We start from the raw sequence: 6,372 nt of genomic DNA on the forward strand, positions 1-6,372 counted from the left end.
AAATAGTGCAGTTATCAATTACCATATAGTTCAAATGTTACATAAAGAAGCATATCTAGAGGACAATAGAAGTTCAGAGGAAGAGTATCTAATTCAGCCAGTGGTTAAGGAAGGCTTTCCAGAACAGGGTGTACTCATTTATTTATCACATTCATAAATCTTTTTTAAAATTTTATTTTATGTGCATGAGTATTATGCCTGCATGTGTGTTAAGTACACCGGTATTATGCAGTGCCCTCAGAGGAAAGAAGAAGGCATCAGATATCCTGATGGAGTTTTGGATGGTTGTTAGCTGCCTTGTGGGTACTGGGAATCAAACCCTGGGTCTTCTGCAAGAAGAGCCAGTGCTCTTAATTGCTGAGCCTCTCTCCAGCCCCACATTTATGAATCTTTATCAAGCACCTTTGTGGGTCAAGTTCAGAGTTTAATGTAGTAAACAAGAAAGCAGAGTTTCTGATTTTGTCCATGTTAGCAGGGAGAAAACAGAACATGTAAGAAAATAATCAATGAGCTGGGGTGTCTTGTGATACTACGAAGAAAATAAAGCACAGGAATGAGACAAAGAATGATTGTGGAGATGTGCAGGGGGGGATTAGGAAAGATCTCTCTGAAATAGTGACATGTAAACTGGGTCCTGAAGGATGAGAAGTTGCCAGTCTCTATAAAGGCCCAGTGGATATAAAGGCAGAATGGATGCAAGGGGAGAGCTCAGCATGGGCCAAGGCCCTGAGACAAGAACAGGCTTGGTATGTGTGGAGAACAGGAAACAAAGGCCCATGTGTAAGCTGTTTCAAAAAACTAACAGGAGGCCGGGCATGGTGGTGCACGCCTTTAATCCCAGCACTTGGGAGGCAGAGGCAGGCAGATCTTTGTGAGTTCAAAGCCAGCCTGGTCTACATAGTGAGTTCCAGGACAGCTGGGGCTACAGGGAGACCCTGTCTCAAAAAAGACAAAAAAACAAAACAAAACAAAAAAACAAAAACAGGAGTTATGTACACAATTGATATGGAAAAGGACAAGAAGAGGAGGGGAGGGACAATCATTTCAGGGGAAGGGATCCATAAACTACACAATGGATGAATCAAAATTTAAATTAAGGTAGCAAAGTGAATCAGAGTTGTAATTGATAGCAGTGACTCTTCTGTTGTATTGAGCTTGTCAGGGGAAAGGCATGCTGATAGAATTGTATGCACCTTTTTCTCGATACCATTGAGAAGAAAAAGTGTAAGTTCAATAGTATCCTCCCCACACTGTGGTCCGGAGAGTGATCTATGTCTCACTTGTCAGCAAGTATAATGAGTGTTTACTGAGTGTCTATTATTATAACAAGTGTCTTACGTACTTAGCCCTCCCAATAACCCCACTGAGTAAACCTACATTTACAAATGAGAAAACTGAGGCAGAGAGATTTGAATTCATATCTTCTGGTGCCAAAAGACACGTTCCATTCATCACCCTATTTACAAAATTATAACTGTGCTCAAAGATAGGGGAGTCGAGGGTGAAACAGGAGCTGCTGAATAAGAGAGAGCGGGTAATTTCTAGTGAGAGGCCCCTTATCATGGGGATTCTTCTTACACAGAAGGAAAATGCTCAGTTCATGGGCTTGGAAGAACTCATTTACCGTCTTGTTAAGAGCATGCCCATCTTTGAAGAACATGTATTAAACTAGTTTAGGATTCATAAAATCAGAATGTCATTTTATTGTTATAGAACAAAAAGAGACACAACCCTCAAAATCTACATGACTCACTTTCTAGGTTAATTTAATAGGAAGCTAAGTCATATTCAAAACATTGGTTAAACATCAAAGTGAAGAGACTTAGAGCTCTTTTTTAAAATATATACTTTATTTATTATTTTTATGTGTATGAGTGTATTGCCTGCATGCATGTAAGAGCACCCATGTCATGCAATGCCCACAGAGGTCAGAAGAGGGCGTCGGATCCCCTAGAACTGGAGTTACAGACAGTTGTTAGCCATCATGTGGGTGCTGGGGACTGAACCTGGAACTTCTGGAAGAACAGTCAGTGCTCTTAACCACTGAGCCATCTCTCCAGCCCCCAGAAAGAGCTCTTTTAAGCTATTGGGTTGAGATAACAAAATGTATTCCTTTCTCAATATAGTAATCTTCGCAAGAGAGTAGAAATATATCAGGGTCATGAAGCTACCAACTGCCTTTACCAATGCCACTTTAAGACTGACTTTACCAATGAATCCAAAAGTTGAAGCTCACTCCTAAGTTCTCTTCTTTGTTGAACCATACTTAACTGAACACTATCAGTATTTATATCTGTGACTTCCTTTTTCCATCAGTTCATGACTAACTATCTGTATATCCAGCCTTATTTCTCTAAATAAGCCAGTATGAAAAGTCTTGTTAAAGTCTAATCCTAACTGCCTGAGTAATTTTTGGCATCTCCAAAGTGACTTCTGACTCTGTTGTACTCTGTGCCAACTTAATCTTCATCAGATAGTCCAGTTTTCAAGCCCTTTGGAGGTACCTTACTGTAAATTTCATGGTCTAGAAATCATATTTGACTCTCTTTGTATTAGTTACTTTTCTTCACTGCTGTGACAAAGTACCTGAAAAAGCACCTTATAAAAGAATTTATATAGGACATCTTTTATCCCAGTACTTGGGGGAGGCAGAGGCAGGTAGATCTCTGTGAGACTGAGGCCAGCCTGGTCTACATAGTTCCAGACCAGCTGGGGCTGTATAGTGAGACCTTGTCACAAACCAAGCAAAAAAACACGAGTTTTTTGTTGTTCACAGTTTAGAAGGGGTTAAGGCCATCATGGTGAGGGATGGCATGATGGAAAGAGGGTGAGGTGACTAGTCACATTGTATTTGTAGTCAGGAAGCAGAGAGCAGGCAGAAAGGCTGGGCTATAAAAATCTCAAGGCCCATCCTCTGTGACCTATTTTTACCAGTGAGGCTCTACCTAGAAAAGCTTCTATTCCTAGCTGGGGACTAAGAGTTCAAACATACTCTTATGGGAACATTTTACATTCAAACTGCATTATCCATCACTTGTAATCTATTGAAGAAATCTATTAAGATAGTAACCAGCTCCAGGTAGCTTGAGTTATGCAATGTGATTACAAGTGAATTCATCTGATATTATTCCCAGGACATAACTAGGCATAAATGTTGGGACTACAAGCTGAGAAATAAAGAGACAGTAAATATTTCACAAGAGTAACAGTAGTACAAGACACTTTCCATAGAGATCTAGCTTGGCATAACTACAGCCATCTTGTTCGAAAAAGCCATTTTTCCCCATCAGGTGACACCCCCCCCAACATTCATTCCAAATCCTGTAGGATAAACAAAACATTACTATAGTCAACTAGCCTTTCCATGATGACTGGCCACTACCCACTGGACCATTTCTTTTTAAATTTTTTTTTTTTTTAATGTATATGAGTACATTGCCTGCTTGTATGTAAGTGCACCCATGTTGTGCAATGCCCACAGAGATCAGAAGATGGCATTAGATTCCCCTGGAACTGGAGTTACTGATGGTTGTTAGCCACCATGTGAGTGCTAGGAATTCAATCCAGGTCCTTTGCAAGAGCAACTAGTGCTCTTAATGGCTGAGCCCCCACTAGGCCATTTCTTAACTGAGATTTGATATTTTAATAGTTTTTGAGGAAGCTCAGGGACATTCCAGGTAGCTGTGGTCAACCCACCTTGGTCTCTCTTAGCATATAAACTCCCTCCTGCCATGGGATATAGGGATCTTCTCATCTTGTTGCTGTTAATAGCATTCTTCTGCTTCATAAGTCCCTAATAATTTTTGTCTGCCTCTTTTTACAGTCTCTCCTCACCTGCCACCTTTGACAGCCACTTTGGTACACTGAGTTCCTCCCAAACACCTTCTTTCAAAAGACTTTTGAACTAGTGAAAGAATCATTTTTGTAATAATAATAAAAATAATAATTATAAATAGTAATAATAATAGGGGCTGGAGGTTGAGCAGTCACAAGTCACTATACTCAGGCATGAAGTATAGTGGCACTATGCCTCCATAAAATGAATTAGACTTCAAAGAATAAAAATCAACACAAGCTAGTTTAATCAACTGATTCAAATAATGGAACATCCAGGAAGATGTTTTGTTTCATTGATAACTGGAACTAAGTAGTCAGTTGATGTCTTTAATGTGTGGATTAGTCAGCTCTTCAGCATTAGAGCAAATACCTGAGATAATGAATATAAAGTGAAAAACTACTTTTCATTCACAGTATGAGGTTTCAGTACATGGTAGGTGGGGCCTGCTGTTTTCAGGCCTCTGGTAAGGCACACACATTATGACAGAATTGCATGCTGGAGCAAAACTGTTCACGTCTTGACTAGGAAAGGGATGAGAGGAGGAACAGTCATGGGTACCACTGTGTCTTTCAAGGGTATTTCCCTATTGCCCTGAGCACCTCCCACTGGACCTCAACTAAGGAAAGCCACACAACTACACTGGGGTCTAAGCCTTTAACACAAGGAGTTTGGGGAGACACTTAAGATCTAACTATAGTAGTACACTATATTCTCATTCAAGAGTATCTTCCTCAGTGGTGACATTTTTTTCAAGGAGGCTCCAGCCTTGTTTAAAACTCCCATCCATCTATGTTTAATACTTCAAAAGACGAAGTCCTTGTTCCCATAGAGGTTACTTTCTAATGGGGTAGTGAGGAGTCAGAAAAAAAGAGAAAAATAATATAATTTGAAATGTTTACATATAACCAGAGTACTATTAAAAGAGTAGTTTCGTGTATTTGTTGTCTCGTGACTCTAATTTACTCTGTGAATTTGTTGGCTGTAACAAAAGAGCTCTGGAACCTTTAAAGATTGTTTCTTTTGGAGGTAGCACAGTGTTAAACTTTGTCAGTAAGAAGGTGTCGGGTTCCGACCTGCAGGGAGGGAAAAAGAGAGATCCTCGGAGCCAGCCGATAATCCGTTTTCCCCTCCGGGCTGAGCGGGATGGTGAGTGCACGGCTCAAAAGGAACACACAGCTGGGTGCCGAGTCAGAGCAGGAACACACTTTATTGCAGCAGGCACAGGTATTTAAAGGCAAAGTCTCACGGAGGGAAGTTTGAGCCGTGACAGTTGCTTCTGGTGTCGCGGACCTATGGGCTGAGGGGCCACTCTCTCTGTATGCCAGGAATGAGGCAGGGCCAGGTGGATCCAATCCTATGTCAGGGATGAGTTTCCCCATCCCTCCCCCTTGACCTGTGCCGGGCGCCATCTTGGCAAGAATTGAAAGTGACTGGACAGGTGGGCCAACTCTAGGTCAGGCTGCGGATGTGCTCCGGAACTCATAGGCCCAGGGTGTGGCTGCACTCAGGCAGTCCCGACATCTCCCCCTTTTGTTTTTATATTAGCCATGTTTTCTATCTTAGGTTGTCTCCTTCTGGAGATCTTACCCATCATTGAGTAACATGGGGCTCAGCTGAAAGACTGGGTCTTGAGTCCTGTCTTAGATTGTTCCTCCTCAGGTTTTGAAGTTGTCCGTCCTTGGGTAACCATGATAGTCTTTCATGGCCCCTGTCTTAGGTTCATCAGCCTGGGAGGGATCTTACCTGTCATTGGAGTTGAGACTCTCGAGGGGCAGGGCCTCTTGACAGAGTTCCTGGAGGGAAGGTTCATATGGCTCATTGGCCGACTGGGCTAATCTCTGATAATGTATCTCCACCTGGTGTAGGTTGATTGCCTCTATTCTCTGGTGAACAAACCCCATAAACTTATTGAATATACAAGGTCTGACAGTGAGGACAAGGAGGAACACAGAGACAGGGCCAAGTAGGGGGAGGAGATAGGATAAAAAGCCATGTAGGCTGGTCCAGAGTGGACTTTCCTGGAGCTCTCGTCTTCTTTTTTCTAGATATTCCTGGAGTTTTTCAATTTTATCTTGGACGATTCCAGACTTGTTGGCATAAAAGCAGCATTTTTCCTGTAAAAATAAGCATATCCCTCCCTTTTAGGCAGTTAGTAAGTCTAGTCCCCTCCTATTTTGTGAGACCACCTCAGCCTGGGAATCTAACTGTTTTTGGATGTCTAGGATGGTATCAGAGAGAAGTTGTACATCATGGATTAATTGTAGGGAGAGTTTCCTGTGCATATGAGTGGCCACTCCGAACCCTGCGGTCCCTCTGGTTATTCCTGCAGTTATTCCTAAGCCCACCAATAGGGGGATCATTTGAATTGCTCTTTTGCTCCTACCTCCTATATAATCAAAGGAAGGAATAGGGAGGGGCTCACCGCCCGGTATAATGTCTATGTCCGGAAACAAGATGGCAAGGGGACAAAGGCCTGTCCAGTTGGCTGGCAGGAAGCTGTGGGCCCACCCTCCTCCACAAACCAGGATCATACC

This window comes from Nannospalax galili, unplaced genomic scaffold, assembly GCF_000622305.1.
Source record: "Nannospalax galili isolate Female #2095 unplaced genomic scaffold, S.galili_v1.0 scaffold139, whole genome shotgun sequence".
NCBI classification, from domain to species: Eukaryota; Metazoa; Chordata; class Mammalia; order Rodentia; family Spalacidae; genus Nannospalax; species Nannospalax galili.